General features: G+C 37.0%; 1 long non-coding RNA gene across 1 annotated transcript in view; it reads right to left on the bottom strand.

The window, feature by feature from the left end:
* LOC141276015 (uncharacterized) overlaps positions 1 to 25,643 on the bottom strand; it is a 1,017,885-nt gene that overhangs the window by 958,299 nt on the left and 33,943 nt on the right. The window contains exon 4 of the long non-coding RNA XR_012324788.1: positions 6,907 to 9,424. This is a non-coding gene — a long non-coding RNA (uncharacterized lncRNA). The remainder of the gene's footprint in view (positions 1 to 6,906; positions 9,425 to 25,643) is intronic.

Consider the following 25,643-nt stretch of genomic DNA (forward strand, 5'->3'; position numbering starts at 1 on the left):
TCTTTCTTATCCTTGTACCTTCTAAGTCTTATACTCAGTAGACTCACAATGAACCAGAAGACCTCTTTCAAACTTGTACATTTTGTTATGTGACATCTTGCCCTGCTTACCTTCAGGGATGCTGTGGAGATCATGTGAGATACAGATGTGAAAGTATTTTGAAAATGGGAAGAAAACCTCAATCCAAAAGCAAGACACAATATTAATCTATAGCTAATAAACACTGCAAGCTGCTTTCTTTGAACAGTGTTTAATTTTTAAGGATGATTTCTTAAGTCAGTTATTATAGCTCTGTATTGATGTCTTAAATATATTAATCAATATGGAAAACAGCATGAACGTTTCTAAAAACCTTTCTAAAAAACTGTATGTGTCATGGAAGAAAGACACAGAATTGATGTAGAATATTGCTTGCTGGCTCATGTTATGTGACTCTTAATAAGCAAAATTAGTCAACTAGTAGCATGTTAGGTTGGTGATAATATGGAGAAACCAGCTGTGATGGTTAATTTTATGTGTCAACTTGACTAGCCACAGGCTGCCCAGATTAAACATTATTTCTGGGTATGTCTCTGAGGGTAGTTTCTAGATGAGAGTAGGATTTCAATCAGCAGACTTAGTAAAGTAGATAACCCTCCCCAATGTGGGCGGGCATCATCCAATCCATTGAGGGCCAAAGGCAGTGGAAGGAGGAATTCACCCCTTCTTTCTGCCTTACTGATTGAGCTGGAACACCTCATCTCATCTTCTCCGGCTCTCAGACTGGGATTTACACCATCTGCTCCCCTGGTTCTCAAGCCTTTAGACTCAGCCTAAATTACACCACTGGCTTTCCTGGATCTCCTGCTCACAGACAGTAGATCACGAAGCTTCTCCGCCCCCATAATTATGTGAGCCAATTCCTCATAATATTATAAAACCTTCTCTCTTCCTCTCTCTCCCCCTCTATCCCTCTCTCTCTCCCTCCCAGTTTTTCAATCAACACTAAGCTAGGTGTGGCTATGAAGGGATTTTACAAATGTAATTAAAGTCCCAAGTCAGTTGACTTCAAACTAATACAAAGAGAGATTACCCTTAGGGGACCTGGCTTCAACAGTTGGAAGACCTTTAAAAGAAAGCTTAGGACTTCCCTGAGCTAAAAGACTTCAAAACAGCAGCTGGATGCGCAATTCCTCTCCCTTTCCCCTAGGTCTTCCTTCCGGAGTGCTTGCTGCCTAAGGTCAAGCTTCAGCCTGTGCTCGCAGGGCTCCAACCTGCTCATGACCTTTCCTTCTTGCCTGCCTGTGCTGTGGACTTCAGGCTTGCTTAGTGACCCCCATGAGAGCATACGTAGGTCAATTCTTTGTAAATAATACACACGCACACACACGCGTGTGCACACACACCTCATATATATATTCCCTTCTGGTTCTGTTTCTCTGGGTCAACCCTGACTGATGTAGCAAGTGTTAGTGAACATTTGTCAAATGAAAAAAAAAGTAGAAAAAAGTAGAAAAGTAGAATATTCTACGACGTATCTATTGTGTAATGAATCATGCCAAAACTTAAGGGCTAAAAACAATAATCAATTATTATCTCTCATGGTTTTTATAAGTCAGAAATTTGGGAGGAGTGGAGTTTGCAGTTCTTGCTGATGTTCTCTCATGAGGTTGCAAGCAGACGATAGCCAGGACTGTAGTCATCTGAAGGTCTGACCAGGGCTGGAGGATTGACTTCCAAGGTGGCTCACTCATGTGGCTAGCAAGGTGATGTTGACTGTTGGTGGGAGGGCTCAGTTCCTCTCCCCATAGCCCTCTCCAGGGTTGCCTGAGTATCTCCAAACATGGTGGCTGGACTCCCAAGAGAGCAAAAGAGCAGCTATGATTTCTTTAATGATTTACTCTCAGAATTCACACATAGCCACTTTCAAATGATTTTAATGCTCACACAGATCAGCCTGATTCCACAGGCAAGGAGACTACACAAGGGAGGTGAGGACTGTTTGGATGCCATCTTGGAGGCCAGTCATGAATACATAGCAAAATAGTAACATCAGATATCTCTGGACATTGGGATAAAGTGTATGCTTTTCTTCTTTGTGCTTTTCTGTCTTTTCTAAAATCTCTACACTGAACATATATTTTTTTAAATTATTTTTATTTTTATTTTTTTGGCCAGGCCACGAGGCTTGTGGGATCTTAGTTCCCCAACCAGGGATCAAACCCGTGCCCCCTGCAGTGGAAGCATGGAGTCCTAACCACTGGACCGCCAGGGAATTCCCATACATATATTATTTTTAAATTAGAGAAAAATATGTGTTTTTATCTATCTTATGTAGAGGATTCACCTGGTTGTGTTTTAGAAAAGAAAATTAATGCATTGTAATAAAGTTTCAAAGATAAACTCATGTTTTAAGGGACAGAGTATTTTTAACAATAATATCACCTATACTCACATAATCAGATGACAATATAATTAAAAAAATATTTGGGTAGCAGATCTGGGAAATGGAGAGGGCAACATTTATTTAGAAGCTAGACACTGATTTTCAAGTCTACAAAGATGTTAAAAATAATCACCAGTTACAATAAGCCACATGAAAATTTCTCTTAGTTTCAGGACTTCCATTGCTTTATCTTGAATCAATTTTTTAAGTTTGAGCTTATTTTTGAAATTGTTTGTTATGGACTGATTTGTATACCCCCCAAAATTAAATAGGTTGGAGCTCTAACCCTGATGTTACTGCATTTGAAGAGAGGGCCTTTAAGGAGGTAATTAAGGTTAAATGAGGTCATATGAGTGGGGTCCGAATCCAACAGACTAGGGTCCCTACAAGATAAGGAAGAGACACAAGGAGTTGTGAGCACAAAGAGGAAAGGCCACTTGAGGGCACAGAGAGAAGCGGGCACCTGCAAGGCACGGGGAAAGGCCACAGGAGACACCAAATGTGCTGACACCCCGATCCTGGACTCCCAACTCCAGAACTATGAGAAATGAAATTTGGGTTTAAGCCACCTAGTCTCTGGTATTTTGTATTAATCCTAGAAGATTAATACACTGCAAAAATTAAGACCTATGTTAACTGAGTAATATCTTAAACAATAAAATATTTTGAGTACTGATGTCAGTCACATTAGCCTCTATCTGAAATTTTTGAAAATTATGAAAACAGAAAAAAAATAATGAAATAAAGTCATTTACAATCCACCACCTACTCTTCACTTTATAGTACTTCCTTCTGTCCTTTTTTCTACATATATATACTGTTAGAAAAGTAAAATCAGAGCCACCCCCTTATGTAGTTTTTTAATTTTAGTTATATATGCTTTGTATGTATGTGTGTATACTTATGTGTGTATATGCATATGTATATATATATGCAGAGTATATATATGAGTATATGTGTGTGTGTATATATATAAAATGTGTGTGTGTATGTAATGAGCATATAGTGATTCTTTCCTCTATTTAGAAATACTCTTCAGAGATGTGATTTAGTAGCTATGTAGTATTTCACAAATGTACATATAGATTATCATTTTAATGGCTGCTGAGTGTTCATTGTATAGATATGCAGTACGACATGCCACGTCCATGTATTTATATGTATTTGATATAACACACTTCTCTCCCACTAGACTAGATCCTTTAAGGTATAGATGTAACTCTGCTCCTTTTCCCCCAGCATATAACATTGTTCCTTTGCACAAGGATGGCACTTAATAAAGTTGAACGGAGCTGAACAAGATTATGGTTATCTTCTCATTTCAAGAATCAGTGTTTAGGGACTTGCAATTGGTGGCTCAACCCTAATTTCTCCATCTCACTTTAAGGAGGTGCATCCTTGGACCACGAGAGACACAGAGCACATGGGGCAGTGCCTTGCAGTGGTGCTACCAGCACGGAGGCTAGGGGGTAAATCTGGTCACACAACTTCTCCTGCCAGTTTCTCCCATGTTTTACACCACATTTTCTCCGCCAGAGAAGGACTGAATCTCTTTACCAGATCCAGTTAAAAAATTCCCAAGGAACAAACTGTGGGAAGGAGAAGGTATATAGCTTACGTGGGGGAAGGACACTTAGCAGGAAAAGGGGAGCTGATTCTAAAAGGGGTGGAAGGGCAGAAGAAAGTGTATGTTCCCCTACAGAAGATCTGGACAGGATGATACAAGATTGCCTCTTGTCCCTAAACGGTCTTTCATTTCTCCTTCACACATTACCTGAAGTTCTTACCAACTTTCCAATTCAGTAAATTGAAGATAGTTATGGTTTCTGACATTACTAAACTAAGAGCATCAAGTGTAGATAGAGAAGAGGGAGGGAAATTGATTCTCTGACAAAGTGATTTCTTTGGGGAAAAATATGCTAAGATTTTTCCAATCTGGTTTTAAGTATAATTTTATTGACATTTAATTAATACTGAAGCCAAAAGTCAGGCTCAAACCTTGATTCGTAATAGACACTGGGATCGGGTACTGATCGGGTACTGCTATGTACCTGCTCTAAGAGCCAATTGTTAAACTTTGGCAAGGAATTTGGTGAGCCAGTTGTTAAACACAGATATTATTAAAAATTAAACTACACAAACTTACGGTTAAACAAATGACATTAAACTACACAAACTTACGGTTAAACAAATGACATTAAGAACAAAGGTAATAAGGGACTTCCCTGGTGGCTCAGTGGTTAAGAATCTGCCTGCCAATGCAGGGAACATGGGTTCGAGCCCTGGTCCGGGAAGATCCCACATGCTGTGGAGCAACTAAGCCGTGTGCCACAGCTACTGAAGCCTGCGTGTCTAGAGCCCATGCTTCGCAACAAGAAAAGCCACCGCCATGAGAAGTCCATGCACCACAACGAAGAGTAGCCCCCGCTCGCCACAACTAGAGAAAGCCCGCGCACAGCAACGAAGACCCAATGCGGCCAAAATATAAATTAATTAATTAATCTTTTTAAAAAAAGGTAATTCAAAACTCTCATCACTTCCTAATAATTTGATTACATTTGACTATTACATATGCTCTTGAAGTTATTTATATTTATTGTTATTTATATTTATTTATTTATTTATATTTATTTCTACCAGTATATTTATTTCTAACAGTAGTAAGTTATCATGCTTCTCTCCCCATTGGCAACTAGAAATCAACCAAGGCAGGAGTATGTACACCATGGAAATTAGCAAACACCACAAACAGGAATTTTTTTTTTCTGAGAAAGCTGATTGCTAAATATTTACCATCACACCACTGGACACCATCTTTGAACACTAAAGAAATAAATTTGATTTGAAAATCTGTGGAAGGACTTTTGGGGGGCCTAGAATGGCCTGAAGCAATCTAAAATGATTTAAAATTATTTGCTCTGGTCTCCGTTGGCCAAGTTCAAGGCAATTTGAACACTAAAATGTCCAAAAGAGATTATAACACATTAAATAAAAAAATTTCTTAAGAGTCCATGATACTAAAATAGAGAAGGAGGAAATAGAAAAGCACTGTTGTGCAGAAGAATACAGCTAATAATAAGTGTAAAAAACAGGACAGAATTACAAAAATCTCCATTTTTGTAACCATCACTGTAATAAATGAGTCAGGTAAGGATCATTAATAAATGTCAAACCTATTGGATGAAGGGTTATTGAAGGACACAGTATTCATATGATCATCCTACTGATTAGTTTTTAGTTTCAAAGAATGATCTGGTGAAAATATCTTAACCAAGAGATCAAGATTAACTTCACCAGCAAAGGAATCCACTGACATTATATAAGGCAACACATTATACACATAACTTGTAGTATTCTTGCCAAAAATGTTTAACCTGAACTTAATAATGAGGAATTAATCAGACAAATCCAGGCTGAGGAACATTCTACAAGACAATTGTTTTAGATCCCTCAAAATATCAATGTATGTCAAACAAAAAAGGTAGAGGGATTGTTCTAGAGTAGATTAAAGGAGACGAAGGAAATAACTAAAGGCACTGCATTATCTTTGTTTGGATCTTGAAACAACGACAACAAAAAGTATAAAGGAAAGTTTGGGGCCCATTTGGAAAATTTGAATATGCACTCTATATTAAATAATATAATTGCATCAATGTTAAATTTCTTGAGAGTAATCATTTTATTGTGATTTTGCAGGATTTTTCACATGCTGAAGTAACATCTGCAACTTAAGAAAATGTACGTGCCTACACACACACACACATACACACGCATGCACACGCATGCACACGCGCACGTGCACACAGCATGCAAATGTAGCAAAATGTTAAGAATTGGTGAATCTAGGTGAAGGTACACAGGTATTCACTATACTCGTCATTCATTTTACTTTTCTATAGAATTAAAATTTTTTTAAATAAAAAATTAGGTAAAATACACAAAGTGGGGGAGTTCCCTGGTGGCCTAGTGGTTAGGATTCCAGGCTTTTACTGCTGTGGCCCAGGTTCAATCCCTGGTTGAGGAACTGAGATCCTGCAATCTGAGCAGCATGGACAAAAAAACCAAAAAAACAAAAACACAAAGTGGGAGAGAAAGAGAAGGAGGAGGAGGAGGAAGAAGGAAGGAAGGGAGGGGGGAAAGATTCAGCAGGAAACATCTAATAATGAAAGACCATTAACCTCCATTACCTAATCAGGAACACCAGATATCCTTGAACTAAAAGCTTAAATATAATGTTCCTATGATCACAAATGCACACAAAACAAGATGTTTAGAGATAAAAGAAAATTTACTCATGCTTATTATAAAATTTGAGATTAATCTTAATATTTATAAATTAAATATTGATATATTCATATCTTGGTATATAATTTTATTCATATCATGATATTTATATTTGTATGGTGTCAATATCCTGAAACAATATGTAGTCATCAAAACACTTTCTCAAAAAGTAATAAAGGGAATAGAAAAACACTCACAATGTAATTTTAGTCAAAGAAGCAGTAAAGGGCTTCCCTAGTGGCGCAGTGGTTGAGAGTCCGCCTGCCGATGCAGGGGACACTGGTTCGTGCCCCGGTCCTGGAAGATCCCACATGCCGTGGAGCGGCTGGGCCCGTGAGCCATGGCCGCTGGGCCTGCGTGTCCGGAGTCTGTGCTCCACGGCGGGAGAGGCCACAACAGTGAGAGGCCCATGTACCGCAAAAAAAAAAAAAGAAGCAGTAAATAAAACACTATATGATCTTCATTTTTATTTTTTATTACAGCATTATTAATACAATAAAATGCACAGATCTTAGGTGTTCAGTTTTATGAGTTTTGGAAATTGTGTACACTAGTGTAACTACCATCCAAAACAAGAAATAGAGCATTTTCATCCACCCCATAAGATTCCCTCCTGCCCATTTCCAGTTGATCCCTTTCCTCCATTCTCATTAGGCAACCATTTTCTTATTTCTGTCTCTATATATTAGTTTTGTCTGTTCTTGGACTTCATATAAATGGAATCATACAATATTTACTCTTTTATGTCTACTTACTTCTGCTTAATAATTAATTAGATTAGGTAATTACATTTTGAGATTCATATTAGGAGTTCATTCTTTTGTATTCCTAAGTAATAATCAATTGTATAAATATACATTTTGTAAGCATTCCACTGTGTAAATTTGTTTTTCCTTCTCCCTGTTAATAGACATTAGGTTGTTTCCAGTTTTAAGTGTTTATGAATAAACTTAATATTGCCGTGTTTAACGCTTTTTGTGGACATATGTTTTACTTCTCTCACGAAAATACTAGAAGTGGAATGAGTTAAGTGTAAACTTTATATGACACCGTTAGGAAATTTACCAAAGTGTGTGTACTATTCTACACTCTCACCAGCAAGGATGAGAGTTCCAGTTGCTCTGCATCCTCTCCAACATTTGGTGTTGTCAATCTCTTTCATTTTAGCCCTGCTAGTGGGTTGAAATAGTATTTTACAGTGGAGTTAATTTGCATTTATCTTATGATTAATGAAGTTGACCACTTTTGTTCTTATACTTATTGCTCATTTATATGCATCTTCTTTTGTGAAGTGTCTGCAGTGATTTAAATTTGATACTCCTCCATTCAAAAGGTGAAACCAAACGTCTTAAATCTGGATTGTACTTAGTGACTTGCTTCTAATAAACAGACTATGGTGGAAGTGATGATGTGGATGTCTCAATAAGAACATAAAAGGCACCGTGACTTCCTCCTTGCTCTCTCTCTTGGATTGCTCACTCGAGGGGAAGACAGCTGCCATATCAGGAGTACGTTCAGGCAGCCTATAAAAAAGCCCACGTGGCAAGGAGCTGAGGCCTCTTGCCAACAGCCGTATGAGTCATCTCTTGGAAATGAATCCTCCAGCTCCAGTCAGATCTTCAGCTGACTACAGTTCCAACTGATATTTTAATTGCAGCCTCATAAGCAACACTCAGTCAGAACCATCCAGCTAATTTCCCCCAAATTCCTGATCCTCAGAAAGTATGAGATAATGTTTGTTACTTTAAGCTAAGTTTTAGAGTGATCTGTTATACAGCAATAAATAATTACTGTATAGTATTATTTTATTATTGATTTGGGGGGTTCTTTATAAATTCTGGATGTAAGTCTTTTGTCATACATACATGCTGAGAATATTTTTTCCCAGTTTATGACTTGTCTGATCATATCTGAATGGTGTCTTCTAATGAGCAGAGAAATTTTGCACAATTCAGTTTAACATTATTTCTCTTATGGTTAATGCTTTCTGTGTTTTTTCCATGAAATCTTTTTCCCAAGATCATAAAGATAGCCTCTGTTTATTCTCCTTGAAGCTTTATGTTTCTGGTTTTAAGTTTAGGTCTATGATCTATCTCAAATTAATTTTTTGTGTATGGAGTGAGATATGGGTCAAAGTTCATTTGTTTTCCTCCATATGGATATTCAGTTGTTCCAGCAGCACTGGCAGATTAACTGATCTTGATTTATTTTTTAAAAAGATAATATACACCCAAAAATGCTAAAAGTAATCCTAAAAATGTTAACAATTATTATTATTAAGTGGTAGAATTAGAAGTGGTTTCTTGTCTTTTTTCTTTTAAACATTATTTTTAAATTTATTTATTTTATTTATTTATTTTTGGCTATGTTGGGTCTTTGTTGCTGCACGTGGGCTTTCTCTAGTTGTGGCGAGCGGGGGCTACTCTTCGTCACGGTGCACGGGCTTCTCATTGTGGTGGCTTCTCTTGTTGCGGAGCATGGGCTCTAGGCGCGTGGGCTTCAGTAGTTGTGGCTCACAGGCTCAGTAGTTGTGGCACACGGGCTTAGCTGCTCTGCAGCATGTGGAATATTCCCGGACCAGGGCTTGAACCCGTGTCCCCTGCATTGGCAGGAGGATTCTTAACCACTGTGCCACCAGGGAAGCCCGTTTCTTGTCTTCTTTAGAGTTTTCTGTATTTCCTTAATTTTTGACAATAAACCTGTAATACTTTATATCTAAAAATGAATAAAACATTTAATTTTTGTGTTTATTTTTCCTTCTTTCCTTTAACTGTAAAATAAAATCTATAAAATTATAGCTTAAAATGCATGTAAATAAAAGTATCTTTAGAAAATTTATGGGTATGACTCAAATACAGTAATATTTTACTAATTCAGATAAAAGACCAACTGAATAAGTGGACACATTGTAAAAAGTCTTATAAAAATTGCTTTATATTTAAGTTCAATTTTTATTACTTTCATTTATATTGAATAATTCTGAAAGTCCATAAAATTTGCCAAGTAAAAAACTTTGGACTCTGCTTTTACATATGAATATTTTGTCATTTTGATTTTATAATTATTTATATTCAAATTATTTCTGGTAAAGTGTTTTACAAAGGCCCAGATATCCCTTTTCTCTTACATGGGTTAAACATTTATCTCACAAGCTTGTACACCATTCTTTGGAAACTCTCGTCGGGGCAAAAGTAAACATCAACCTCTTTGAGTATCACAAATGCAGTCAAAATGAAAGCAGTTTTACTGTAACATGGTATTATTCCCAAAGAGATAAATATATTCTGGCAAAAGAGGAAGACAAGCTAAGAATCAACAGTAAAAATGTATAACTCATCAGTTTCCATCAGAGCAATGTCACATAAAACTTTCTTCTTTCTGTTTGAATCGGTTTTGGATTCCCTAAGTTTTGCTTGAGGTTTAAATTTCAGCCTTAAACGATCAAACACCAGTTCTTTCGGCCTGGCTTTCTCACTTTTACAGCAATTCAAGCCAGCTTAGAAAATTTAACTTAACCAAAATATAGTCAAACACTTGGAAAACTCTCAACACACCTGGCCTACATTTGAGCTGTATGACAACCTGGGTTTCAAGCTTCACTGCATTAATTTGTGGTACAGCAGTTAGCCACACGCTTGCAGGGGGGAGCTGTATCACCCAAATGCTGAGAATGGGGGTACGGAGGGGGAGTATAACAGCAGTTCTTCTATGTAATCAAAACATTTCATTGCTAAAGTTATTGTGCCAAGTGAAATGTACTGATGAAACTGAGTAGAATATTTTAATATTTTTTAAAACTACTGTATGGAAAGCAGCACTGTCAGAAATATATCTAACAGGAGGGACCTTGTAACATGGAACAAACAGTTAACATGAATAAACACTGAGGGGGAAAAAGAATCCTGGAAAAGCGATCACAAAACTGCAAAACGACTATTTAGGACTGAAAGATTTTATGTGGAAACTTCTCTGCAGCTGTGACCGTTTGTCTGTATTAACAACAGACCTGTTTTGTTTTGTTTGGGGGTTTGACAAATTACAGTATCCTGTGCTGTTCTCCTGTCTCGTGGAAAAATACAGGGAACTGTAGCTCTATAGATTCTTCATCCTGTAGTTTTACGTTTTCCCCACTTTTCCTGAGCTCTCCCATAGCCGTAGACTAGATGAGAAAGCCTTCGACCTTCAATTGCAAAGTCAGAGGGAAAAAGGTTTGATCTTGGCGACTAAGTCATTCACTAATGGAAATGAAAGCTGTTGGCTCTGGAAACCCTGGCTTCAGTGCTGGGGGATCATGTGCAAACTGCAGAGTAAGTGGTGAGGCTGGAATCTGGACCAGCGTTCCCAGGCCTTTGCCCAGTCTCCCACTCCCACAATTTCCATAACTGCTTATCCCAACCTTACTTCTTTGCTTGTTCTCATCCAATACAAATTCATATTCTCATCAAAAGTATTTCAGTGCCTAATTGGTGAAGAAGGCAAGGTACTATAACAAGAAGTGAACAGTTCCCTCTCTTCCAGGACAAATGTAAAGTGACAAGAAAACCGAAATCAGTTCAGAAAGCATTACTTTTCAAAGACAAATAGATGAGATCCTTTCGCTTTCTGTTGTTTCTTTTTCCTTGTTCTTTTGAAGCTTAAGGAGGTTTGCTCTGATTTAGGCAGAAAGGAGAATATTCTTAGTGTTTGACCCATGTCCCTCAAAACACACACACACATGCACACACATGTACTTTTTTTTTTTAAGAAGAGCTTGTGGTGATAACTGGTTTGAAAAGAACTGGAAAAAACAGAGCGCACGTCCACCACCTTCTATTCATTGCTATTAAGTGGGATCCAGAGGGCAGCAGAGGAGTTTCTCCCACTTTCCTATTTCTACTTATGAATGCCATCCCTATTTTTTTCATAGTCACTGTAGGGTGTTGAATGGTGACCCCCAAACCACCAGAACTTGTAGATGTGGCCTTATTTGGAAAAAGAGTCTCTGCAGATGAAATTAAGTTAAGGGTCTTGAAATGAGATCATCCTGGATTATCCAGGTTGCCCCCAAAGGCAACAAGTGTCCTTAGAAGAGGAAGAAGAGAAAAAGGGAAAACGGAGACAGATATTGAAGTGATGCAGCTAAATGCCAAGGAACTGCTGGAGCCCCCAGCATCTGGCAACAGAGAGGAAGGAATCTCTCCTGAAGCCTCCAGAGAGTGTGCGACCCTGGCAACACCTTGATTTGACACTTCTGGCCTCCAGGACTATGAGAGAATAGGCTCTGTTGTTTTAAGCCACCAAATTTGTGGTCATTTGTCACGGCAGACTTGTTAACTAATACAGTCACCCAAGGTCTTCATCAGTTGCTGCTTCCTCAAACTCTGTTATTCATTCATTTGTTCACAAAACAAACAGGCAAACGTGTCAGGCACTGAGCAATGCACAGGGACCCTGAGTTGGAAAACTAATCTTGCTCTCAAGAGCTTTATAATCCGATAGAAAGAATCAGACATGTAAACTAAGAAGTACAAATAAAGGATAGCTGATATCATTATAATGTGTGGGCACAAGAAGAAAATGGTCACTGCTTCCTGGCATAGTCACCCAGGGTTCACAGAGGAGGGACATGTGAAAGTTGAGAAGGTGTCTGCTGGCTAAACGGATATGGGAAGGAGGGAACTGTTGGAAGAGAATGGAGCATGAACAGAGGTATGGAGGCATGAAGTCATGTAGTCTCTACTGAAATTGGTTGTTTTTAAGTATGTCTACTAAGATTCCAAAGTAGGCGTGACAAGAGGAAAGGGTAGATAAGAACTAGATTATAGAGAGCCACATTAGCCAAGCTAAACAGTTTGGAATGCATCCAAATGGAACAATGGGAACAAATGGGAAGCTACTAAAGGGTTTTAAGCATAGTGAGAATATCACCACTCTTGTATTTTAGAAAGATCACTCTGGTAGAGGTGGGAAGAGGGGCTTAGAGACTCAAGGCAGAGAGATTCATTATAAGAGCACTGATGTGGTCTAGGTAACAGAGGATAAGAGGCTGATGTCAGGCACAGTTGTGAGATTAAAGCACAGGGGTGGATAAAAAGAGAAACTTACAAAGGAATCTGAGATAGAATAGAGTCTGAGTTAGAGAAGTAAGAAGGAAACAAAGAAAATTCTATGAGAGTAACCAAGAGAGATGAGGGTATCAAGAGGGGAATAACAATAGTCAGAAGCCACTGAGAAGCCAGGTAATGTAAGACTCAGAGAAGTCCACTGGATTTGTCAATGAAGAGACCATTGGTGACTCTGTCAGAGACATTTAAGGGTAGATCTTAACAACCAGCAGTGTAAATTTCTGGGAAGTCAATGAGCATCGGAAAAATGAAGAGGTTGGTCAACAGATTAGTAGTTGTCAAAGTGTGTTCCCTGCACTTTCCCCAGCATCATCTGAGGACTTAGAAATCCATATTCTCAGGCCCCACTCCCATTAAACCCGACACTCAGGTGTAGAGGCCAAAAATCTGTGTTCTAACAAGCCCTCCACTGATTCTGATACTCGCTAAGTTTGAGAACCACCTACACACACCACACAGGGCCTTACTACTGAAAATGTGAGCGGCAAACTGGCAGCATCAATATCATTTGGGAGCCTGTTACACATGCAGAATTTAGAATCCAACACCTGACCCACTGAATCAGAATTGGCATTTTTAACAAGATCCCTAGGGATTCAGATGTACATGAAGTTCAAGAAGCACAGCTGAAGGATTTCAACTCAATAACTTCCTTGCCCAACATCTCAGATTACTTATTATAGACATCCAGTAAATTGCTAACACAAAGAATGAGAGAGAATTCAATGTAACACACCAAAATATCCTCCTTTCAAATGGGATCACAAATACCAGACAGAAAATGGGCTGTACTTTAGATGAGACCAGGAGAATTCCAGGTGTAGTCAAAGTAATACAGGTGCTTTCTAGTTCTTTGGCATTCAATTCCAGATTACAGAAATACATGTTTTTCTTCAAAAAGCTAAAAAACTTACTGAAGTTCATTCTGATGGAAAATAACATCAGGCCACTAGGACTTTATTCAAAAAAGTCTCTTGGTATCCTTGACAGAGACAGTATATGGGAACAGGTAGATATTTTTATGACCTAGTAGGGAGTTACTTATGTTAGGAAACCAAGAACATTAATATCCTTGCGATTTACTGTATGTAAAATATAACTAAATAAAAATGACGTTAAAAGCTATTATACTTATTTTGTGTGAATACGGTTTAACCCAAAGGTTCTCAGTGTCCCCAGACAAGCAGCATCAGTATCACCTTTGAGCTCGTTAGAATCTGCGTTACTGGCCTCCACTCTGACCTACTGGATCAGAATCTCTGCCGATGGGACCCAGGAAACTATTTTACCAAGTCCCCCAGGTGATTCTGATGCACATTAAAGTTTGAGAAGCACGGGTTTAGGCATCAGAAACACTTCAGATAAAACAGTCTCCTGTTTGCCTAAACTGCCTCTTAAAGTCTCTTCTCCATTTAAATGTTTTCATTTATCTTTCATGTCCTTTCATGGCTCCTTCTTTCTTCCTTCCTCTTTTTTCTTCCTCTATCTACCTATGTCTTTCCGCGCTACTTTTTCACTTCCTGTTTCTTTCCTAGCTCACTTTAGCTTTGAACTGCCTCATTCTTGAAGATGCATACAAATCTAGCACTTCTGCTCACAAGTTTGCCAGCCTAAGCAATTCTATCAGATAGCCATGCTCAGCATTATGAAAGAAACGAAACAGAACATCAGCCGCTTTGTCCTTGAAACAATGCAGCTTGCAGAAACGACAGTATAGAACTAGTCACTGTACAGCTCTTTGGTATTAATGAGACTTTAATTAGCAAGAGCACTCATGACAGTCATGTGTTCACTGTCCACAAAACGTCTGCAGGCGTGGAAGAGGACAAGACTTTCAGTCTACAGGCAACTTACCAGAATATCTGGCCCCTGTTTTAGGATTAGGTATTCATGCCTTCACCATAGGAGGTGGCTAAAACCACAGCAGGAACAAATATTAATAATATTAATAAATACAAAAATTTTAAAATATTAATAAAAATATTCTTTTATTTAACAGAAATAGTCTGTCTTTATTACACAGCCTACTGCTCATAATAGTAATTGCTCATAATTATTTAGTACTAAATATGGTCCAGGCCCTTTTCTATGAGGCTTACTGTTATTAATATATTTAAATCTTCCCATAACCCTGTGAGTTCAGTAGTACTGCCATCTCCATTTTACAGATAAGGAAATGAAAGCATGGAAAGGTTAAGTAACTTGTCAGGGGTCACACTGCTGGGAAGTACTAGAGATGGGATTTGCATAAAGGCAATCTTGCTCCGGGGTCCTAGATCAGATCCACTCTGTTACACTGCTTCTCAAGTGAGAATGCCTTCAGTCAGACAAGGTGCATTTGAATTTCATACTCCTTCACATTTCACACTATTTATTAAACATCTTCACGTCCTAACACTTTCAGTTGGAAAGAGTATGGTGCAGTGGAACTACTGCTAGACTGGGAGCCACAGGTCCTCAGTTGCAATCTTAGTGTTATAAGCAGCTAGCTGGATGATGATGGAGAAACTCAGGGTTTTCATTTCAATGGGTCACAATTTCTTCTCTTGTAAAAAGACAGTACTAGACTTCATTAGATTATATTTATGTTTCTCTCCAGATCCAACGTTCTTTGAATTCTAAGAATAAAACATAGCCCCAGGAAGTAAACTTAGGAATATAATGGTACACAGAAGCATAATGAATTAATTTTCTAATTATTCCTTTAGCTGTAATATAAACAAATAGCTCAATATAGCACAATCCTTGGTTTTTTAGGCAGAACAGTATTTGCTACTATGTGAACATGATAGAAATATGAGTTTCCTACCACTGCTTCTAACAAATTATCACAACCTTAGCAGTTGAGAACAAAACAAATTTATTACCTTACAGTTCCAGAAGTCAGAAATCTACAATATGTCTTATGAGGCTAGAAATCAACATTTCAGCAGAGCTGCATTCCTTCTGGAGGCTCTAGGGGAGAATCCGTTTCCTTGGCTTTTCTCGCTTTCGGAGGCTGCCTGCCTTCTTGGCTGGGAGCACCCTTCCTCCATTTTCAAAGCCAGCAACGGCAGGTTCATCCCTCACATCTGACCTCTTCTGACTCCCTCTTTGACATATAAGGACCCTTGTGATTAGACTTGGCCCGCCTGGATAATCCAGGATAACCTCTCCATCTCAAAATCCTTAACTTAATCATATCTGCAAAGTCCTTTTGTCGTGTAAGGTAACACATTAACAGATTCCTGGGATTAGGACGTGGACATTTTGGGTTGTGGAGTAGTGTTCTGCCTACTATGGGGATATTTTATAGTTCTCCAGGAAGCCTTCCATTTCATATATTTAAAAACAGAAGTACTTCCCTGGTGGCACAGTGGTTAAGAATCTGCCTGCCAATGCAGGGAACATGGGTTTGAAGTCTGGTCCGGGAAGATCCCACATGCCGAGGAGCAACTAAGCCCGTACACCACAACTACTGAGCTCTAGAGCCTGCGAGCCACAACTCTGAAGCCCACGTGCCACAGCTACTGAAGCCTGTGCGCCTAGAGCTCATGCTCCACAGCAAGAGAAGCCACCACAATGAGAAGCCCGTGCACCGCAAGGAAGAGTAGCCCCAACTCGCCGCAACTAGAGAAAGCCCGCATGCAGCAACGAAGACCCAACGCAGCCAAAAATAAATAAATAAATAAAGTAAAAACCAAAGTGTTCAGAACAAAAAGGAAAAATATTCAATTCTGAAATGTAATATTAATGAAGTTTACATCTAATTAAACAATGAAGTGCATATGTCCATCTACTGAATATTTTCTAGAGTTGCTATTCTTTTGAGTACAAAAGAATGTTAGAGCCCCAAAAGACCATAGAGACAACCTAGTGAAGTCAAACCTCCTTATTTTATGTACAAAGAAACAAGGGCCCAGAGAGGCTAGTGACTTGCCAGTGAGTGAGAAGTGAGCCTAACACCTCCGGGCTTGGTTTCAAGATCTAAGTCTCTTCCATGACACCTGTAGGCTGCTTTTCATTTTTTCAATCTACCAATAATTTCTAAGACTTTTTAGCTTAATGCTTAGGGAAAAATTTAGCTAAATATCCTTTGGTATACCAGGCAAATCAGACACTCTTTTGTAGCCAATGCTAACGATCAGAACAGGCCTCTTACTCTTCCTTGTTCTTTGGGGAAGTATGTAAAATAGTAAAATACTGCAGAAGGAAAAAAAATGTCTTGGTCTTTTGATTGCCATGTGACGATAAAGAGTAGGAGGAAAGCTATGCTGTGGTAAGGAAAGTAGCTAAACCACAGATGAAGAGCTCATTGAAAAACATCTTGTAAACACCCCTTCTTACCCTTAAAATGTGTCAAATCAAATGCTTTAGATGACACACTTGTAAGCGATTTAATTCCATTTGGGCTGTTGATAAAGCAAAAACTGATATTAAACACAAAAAGTCTAAGAATAACAACAAACTTAGTTGACTCCTTAAAATATGTCATAGCCTTTCTAGGGTCAAATCCTTGCTTTGAAAAGTCAAATCTTAACTTCTGCATTGCATAGAGCAAGGAGAGTGCAACCCCAGACCTAAACATGGGCAGCATGGACAGCATTGTCTGCCTTCCCGCCCCAGTTTCCCCTTTTTTAGCAGAAAATTTTAGCTTCTCCTTAGAGAAGGACAACACAGCCCTTCTGAAGTACTGCTGTTAGAAACCCTATCATTCAGAAACTACACTAACAGATTAAAGGTTAAAGAGTACATGATGATTTCAACAGATGCCAAGAAAGCATTGTTGAAATACAAAATCCATTCTTTTTTTTTTAATTTCATCTTAGCCAGCTAGTAACGGAAATAAATATTCTTAAATAAATGCATTGTATAGAACCGACCAGAATTCTACAACAAATATAATGGTGAATCCCACGTTCCCAGAGATTCCAGTTAGCTTTTTAGTGGCTCACTCATAATATGAATGAATAGTCAAGGATCCTTAGACATTTGGTTGAAATTCCTAACAAGATAAAAATAAACAAGCACATAGGAAAAAAATGCAGGGAGCAGAAGAACAATAAAACAATTTCTAAAATAACTGTAGAGGGGACTTCCCTGGCGGCGCAGTGGTTAAAATCCGCCTGCCAATGCAGGGGACATGGGTTTGAACCCAGGTCCGGGAAGATCCCACATGCCGCGGAGCTATTAAGCCAGTGCGCCACAACTACTGAGCCTGCACTCTAGAGCCCGCGAGCCACAACTACTGAGCCTGCGTGACACAACTACTGAAGCCCATGTGCCTAGAGCCCATGTTCCGCAACAAGAAAAGCCACCGCAATGAGAAGCCCGCGCACCGCAACGAAGAGCAGCCCCCGCTCGCTGCAACTAGAGAAAGCCTGCACGCAACAAGACCCAATGCAGCCAAAAATAAATAAATAAACAAATAAATTTGTAAAAAAAAAAAAAAACTATAGAGAGGAGGAGGGAAGAAAGAAGGAAGGAAGGGAGGGAGGGAGGGAGGGAGGGAGGGAGGGAGGGAGGGCGGAGGGAAAGAAGGGAAAAAGGAAAGAAGGAAGAAAGGAAGACAACCTTGGCACTTCCCTGGCAGTCCAGTGGTTAAGACTTTGCCTTCCAACGCAGAGGGTGTGGGTTTGATCCCTGGTCGGGCAGCTAAGATCCCACATGCCTTGTGGCCAAAAAGCAAAACATAAGACAGAAGCAATACTGTAACAAATTCAATAAAGACTTTAAAAATGGTCCACATCAAAAAAATACATTTATAGAAAGAAAAAGAGAGGAAGACAACCTTCAGAGAACATAAAAATGATCTGGAAATTTAAAAATATATATGGAAAGCAAAACCAAGAGAAAGGTTGGAAGAAAAGATTGAGAAAATCTCCAAGAAACTAGAAGAGAAAGATAAAGGGTTTGAAAATGGTAGAGAAAAGATAAAATAATTAGAGGATCAACTGAGGAAATCCAGTATCTAAATAATAGGAATTCTAAAGAGAGCTCAGAGAAAATGGTAGGGAGGACATTACTAAAGAAACAATGTAAGAAAATTTCCAGAACTAAAGTCCATGGGTTTCCAGATTCAGTTACAAAGCACAAAGGCACACCAAGGCATATCACTGTGAAATTTCAGAGCACTTAGGGCAAAGAGAATATTCTGCAAACTTCCAGAAAGGAAAACAGGTTACATTAAAATGGCATTGGACTTCAAATAATAACACTTTCAGCAAGTAATTAAGGAATTAATGTCTTCTAAATTTTGAGGGGACAATATTGCTAACATAAATACCTGAATTCAGCCAAGTTCTAAATCATATCTAGTGTGACACATTTCAACATTTAGGGTCTCAAAAACTTTGCTTTCCACAAGTGTTTCTAAGGAAGCTACTGAAGAATATGTGCCACCAAAACAAGGGAGTAAAATAAGAAAAAGGAAGACTTGAGATTCAAAAAAGCAGGGATGAAAGAAAATGAAAAGCTCAAAGGGCTTCCTAGATTGATGGCAGAGGCAAAGCATGGGATGGCTGAAGTTCAGCCTGTGACAGAGCAGTTATTTTTACCTAAAGGAATATTATAACAGTCAATACAGGCTAAGTTATGCTACAGTAATAAACAACCCTCCCCCAAATCTGTTAATTAGACTGAGATTAATTTCTCTCTCACTCTACATGTTCTTTGTAGATTAACTTTGTTAGCAGACAATCTATGCTTACTACGCTCACTTAGAAATCAGGCCAAAAGGGAAGATTTTTAAAAGAAAAAGTGAAATATACATATTACTTTAACTGACCATACTGAAATAAATTTTGTAGCTTTGTTGGGAAGTCTGAGGCTCAATTAACGATAGGTATACAAAAAACTCAGCAAATGAGAAAAAAATAAGATTGTACAAGTACACACTTGTGTAATTACAGTACATAGTGTAGCTTAGCTGTGAACAAAATTTTTACGATCATGTCAATATTGACATTGAATATTTATTTAACAAAAACTTTATGATGTAACAAATAGGAGTATGTGGGGATGGAGCAGTATGTGTTGGGGTAATGTAAGAGCACTAAATTCTCTCCTAAAGCATGAAATAAGTAGGGAATAAAATAAATGGAAAAAATTAAAAATAGCAGTATAAGAATGATATTAGAAATATGAAAATAAATATTATTAGAAATAACTTAAAGATTGGAAAACATTTGTTGTAGTGGAACAGAAAATAGAGATGGAGAAAGTTGGAAGAATACTGTTTTTGTAATATCATATGACAAATTATGTACATGTGTTCATTGATAAAAATTAAAGTTGAATTAAAAATAAACTTAATATAAAATTTGCAAGGCGTACGTTAAAAAATTAATCCATTTATGAAGGACATTAAAGAAAACATGAAGAAATATAAAAATAAGTAGTGATCCTGGAAAAGAAGGCTCCATATTGTCTACACTCATGAATAGTATTAGAATCTCCCAACAGTGTACATCCAACTTCCCTCTCCCAGGCTTTATGCTATTGTTTTATATATTGTATATCTACATGTGTTGCCGTTGTTATAAAATTCACAATATGTTGTTATTATTTTAGCTTTAAGCATTCAATTATCACTTAAAGAGATTTGTTTAAATGTCATTTATATTTATGTACCTATTAACTCTTTCTGGTGTTCTTCATTCCTTTGTGTAGATCCAGATTTACACCTGGTATCATTTTCTTTCTGCCAGAAGGGCTTCCATGAATGTTTCTTATAGCACAAGCCTGCTGGCAGTAAATTCTTTTAGCTTTTGTTTGTTTGAAGGAGTCTTTATTTTTGAAAGGTAATTTGGCAGGTATGAAATTCTACATTGATGAATTATTTTTTCAGTACTTTAGAGGTGTTGCCCAACTGTATTCTGCTTACACTGTTTATGGGTTTTTTTCTCTTACCACTTTTAAAATATTTTTATTATCAGTTCTAAACAATTTGATTATGACATGAATTGGTGAAGTTTTCTTTATGTTTCTTGCCCTTTTTGTTAACTGAGCTTCTTTGATCTCTAGATTTATAATTTTCATCAAATTTGGAATATTTCAGACATTATTTCTTCAAAAATTTTTTTCTGACCTCAATTCATCCACTTCTCCTTCTGGGACTCTAATTAGATACATATTTAGCCTCTATACATTGCTCTACAGCTAGCCCCATGAATCCTTTGTTCATTTTTTTTCTGTATGTTTCATTTTGGACAGATTTTTATTGCTCTGTCTTCAAACTCACTGGTCTTTTCTTCTATAATTTCTAATCTTCTGTTAACCCCAGCCTTATTGAACATATTGAACATATTATTACCTTATTGAACATATTGAGTATATTTACAATAGCATTTCAAGGTTCTTTTCTACTAATTTTTCATCTGTGTCATTTCTGGATTAATTTCAATTGACTGATCTTTTTCCTCATTATGAATTGCATTTTCTTGCTTATTTGTATGCCTGTTAATTTTTAAATTGGATGCCAGGTACTGTGAATTTTACTTTGTTGGGTCCTGGATGTTTTTGTATTCTTATAAATATTCTTGATCTTGCTCTGGGACATGGTTAAGTTACTTGGCCCTTTTGAAACCTGCTTTTTTAGGTGAGACCAGAACAGCCTGTTGGTCTAGGACTGTCTCACCAATAAGTACCCCTTGTGAATATTCTACTTGATATCCTGTGTGTTAGGTCTTTTGACACTGGATGATGGGAACACAAACTATTCTTGGCCCTGTATGAGATTTGGGGACTGTCCGCTTGATCTTTTCATGAAGTTCTTTCCCTGGCCTTAGATAGCTTCCTCACACATGTGTGCCAATCATTACCCTGCTGCAGATTTGAGAAGAACCCTCTGCAGAACTCCAGAGATCTCTTCAGTTCTTTCCTCTGGCACTCTGCCTTATGAATTCTAGCAGCCTTGGCACCCCTGAATTCTGAGCTAAAAATCCAGAATTCAAGTAGCCCACCAGACTCTGTGTGGGTTCTCGCCCACTGCATGGCAGCCTATTTGTAGGGCCCTCTTCATTTATTTTCCTCTCTCAGGGGTCACAGTTCTGCACTGTTGTCTAATATCTGAAAATCATTATTTTACATATTTTGTCCTGCTTTTAGTTGTTTAACACAATAGGTAAATCTGGCCCCATGACTCCACCATGGCCAGATTGTATAGATGTCAGTTGTCCCCAGATTAAACCATAAATTTAATATAAACCCAATGAAAAGCCCACAGGATCTGTTTTTTTTAAATGAGGGAGGGTTGATTTAACAATATATCTAAAAGCAAAAATGCAATCAAACAGCCAAGACATTTTTGAAAAAAATAAAATAAATCTTTCCCTATGTGGCATTTAAGCAATCTTATAATCCTGGAATAAAATAAAAATGATATACTTTGGGAACAGAAATATACATATAGATTGACAGATGTTGGAGAGAGTTTGGGCAAGTGTGGGGTCCTGAAGCTTAAATTTTCTTAGGTTCACTATAAATCTGCCTTTGACACTGTATATAAAAGATATTATATAAAGGTCAAGTTAGGTTTACCACAAGAAAACAAATAGTTTAATGTTTGAAAATGTGATTTTATTTGCCACATTAACAGATGTAAGGGAAAAACTATATGACTATCTCAATATATGCAAAAAAAGCACTTGAGTAAATTCAATCCATTCATGATTTGCTTAAATGGTCATATCAAAATGGAAAAAAAGGAAACTTCCTTATCCTATTAAAAGATCTCTATAAAAAATACAATAAACATCATAAGCAATGGAAATCCTTTTAAAACCATGAACAAATACATATATCAGCTCCTCTTAAATCTGTTCAACATTGCCCTAGAAATCCTAACCAGCACAGTAAAGCAGAAATGAATGAAAACACTGAATACATAAACAAGGCATAAGGATTGTAATGGAAAAACTAGGCTTTCATAATTTGCTGATGATACAATCATCTATAGAAAGAATCCAAAAGAAACCACAGAAAAATTAACTATAGTAAGAAAGTTCAGTGAAGTTCCTATACAAAATCAACAGGCAAAATCAATTGAATTTCTAAACTCCAGGAAAAAAAAGTTAGAAAAATCTAATTTTTTTAAAAAAAGATACCATTACAACATGGATGGATCACAAAACATAATATTGAATAAGAGAAACATGACAGAAGAATGCATAAAGATTCCATCCATATGAAGTTCAAAAGCAGGCAAAACTAAATTACATTATTTAGGATATTTTGGTGTGAAAACTAAAGTAAAAATAAAGATCTGATTACTTTAAAGTCATGATAGTGGTTACTTCTTGGGAGAGGCTGGGAGGCTACAACTTGGAATATTTTCTACGGGGTTAGAAATATTCTATAGCTTGACTTGAATAGTGATAACAAGCGTGTTCATTTTATAATTATTTGTTAAACTGCATACGTGTGTGCTAGGGTCTTTACAAACATATACTAGACTTCATGATTAAAATAGTTAAGAATATATCATTTATAATAACAAAAATATAAGTTCCCTGTAAGTAATCTAACAAATAAATTATAATATCCTCATAAAGAAAATTATAAAAGTGTATTAAAAGACATTAAGGAAAATCCTATAAAAAAATCTGCAGAGATACGCTACACACATCTATAGGAAAATCTAATATTATAAATTTTCTCATTAACACAACATTGTAAGTCAACTATACTTCAATTAAAAATTTTTAAATTAAAAAATGAATAAATTTTTTCACTATATTACCTTATAGATCCAATATAAACCAAACAAAATCCTAACAGAGATTTTTGTGGAATTGACAGATTTATTCTGAATTCATATAGAAATACAAATGGCCAGAAATTGTCAAGATATTCCTAAAGAAGCCCAGTGTTGGAGGTTTTGAAGCTATGGTAATTAGGGTGGTGTGATCCTGGCACAGGGATAGACAAACAGACCAATGGAACAAAACATACAGCCTAGAAGCAAACCCATGAGTAATCTGTGAAAGAACTGGAATAGCAGCTCAAAGAAGAAAAAAGGGACTATTCCATAAACTGTGCTGGGACAATTGGAATATACACAGAATAAAATATAATTGGATCTCTACCAGTCTCAAAAATCAGTTGCAACTTCATTAAATACTTTAATTCTAAAAAAAAACCTTAAAATTTTGAAAGGTAAAACTATGAAACTTTTAGGAAATAATATGAAAATGCATCTTTATTACCTTGAGTTAGGGAAGACATTAAAATGTGCAAATTATAAAGAGAATGACTGTATATCTGACTATATTTAGATTTAGAAATACTATCTATCAAAAGGTACATAGAGAGGACACAAATATACTAATAGGATAAAACAGAAAGCATAGAAGAGATCCACAGATACAATTATCTGATTTATGACAAAGATGTCACTGCAATTCAGTAGGAAAAAAGTGATCTTTTCAATAAATTGTGCTAAGGTCAACTGGATATCAATATGAATAAATAACTAAATAAATAAATCTGGACCTCTTCATATCACATATGAAAAAAAAAATTCAAAATGCTTTATAAACCTAAATATGAAAGCTGAAACAGTTCTAAATGAAAACATACAACCTTGGAGTAGGCAAAGATTTCTTAAACACGAATCTTTGTGTAATGTTAAATATTATAAATTTTTTAAATTTATAAATTGGATTTCATTAAAAACATTAACCATAAAAAATTTTATAAATTGGACTTCGTTAAAACTAAGAACTTTTGTTTACCAAAAGACATCGTGTAGAGATGAAAGGGCAAACCAAAAGCCAGAAGAGGATATTACATATGTCTAACAATGGACTTGAATCCATAATATATAAAGAAATACAAATCAAAATCAGAAAGACTGACAATCAGAAAAATAAAACAAAAAAGAGCAAAAAATAGTAGCACTTCATAAAAGAAATTTATGAATGGCCATTAAGCCTACAAAAAATTGTTCAGCATCATTAGTCACCAAGAGATGCAAATTAAAGAGAAAATGAGAGTCTATCAGATTAAACCATATAAAATTGCCTATGACAAGATGATTTCATATAGACCAATCTAATAAAATGTGGTTAAAATTCAAGGAATGACCATACCAAATGTTGATGAGGACATAAAGCAGCTGAAACTCACACACTGTTATTCCAAGCATATATTGGTGCAACCACTTTGCCAAACAGTCTGGCTACACCTACTAAAGCCAACCATACATACAACTATGCCCAGAAATTCCACTCCTGACTATAAATGCAGGGACAGTAAGGACTATTGTCCATCAAAGGATAAGTACAGGAATTCTTATAGCAGGAATGTTTAATAGTCTAACACAAGAACCCATGTATGCACCAGCTATAGAATGGAAAATTGTAAAATGTTCACATAGTGGAATACTATGTAGCAATGAAAAAGAACAATATTTTTACATACAGTGTCTGGCAGATATAATATTGGGTGAAAGAAGCCAATTATAAAATAGTACATTTTGTATGATTATTGTATGATTGTACAATTGTACATATTGTATACAATTATACATATCGTATACAATTGTACAATCATACAATATTATACAATATTATACACGGGACTTCCCTGGTGGTCCACGGGTAAAGAATCCGCCTTCCAATGCAGGGGGCACGGGTTCAATCCCTGGTCGGGGAAGTAAGATCCCACATGCTACGGGGCAACTAAGCCCGCGCGCCACAACTACTGAGCTCATGACCCTCAACAAGAAAGCTCACATGCCACAAACTACAGAGCCCACTCGCCCTGGAGCCCATGTGCCACAACTAGAGAGAGAAAACCCTCATGCCCTCAAACCCTCTCTCCTCTAGCAAGAAGCCCACGTGCCACAA

This window comes from Tursiops truncatus, chromosome 12 (genome assembly GCF_011762595.2).
Source record: "Tursiops truncatus isolate mTurTru1 chromosome 12, mTurTru1.mat.Y, whole genome shotgun sequence".
Taxonomy (NCBI): Eukaryota; Metazoa; Chordata; class Mammalia; order Artiodactyla; family Delphinidae; genus Tursiops; species Tursiops truncatus.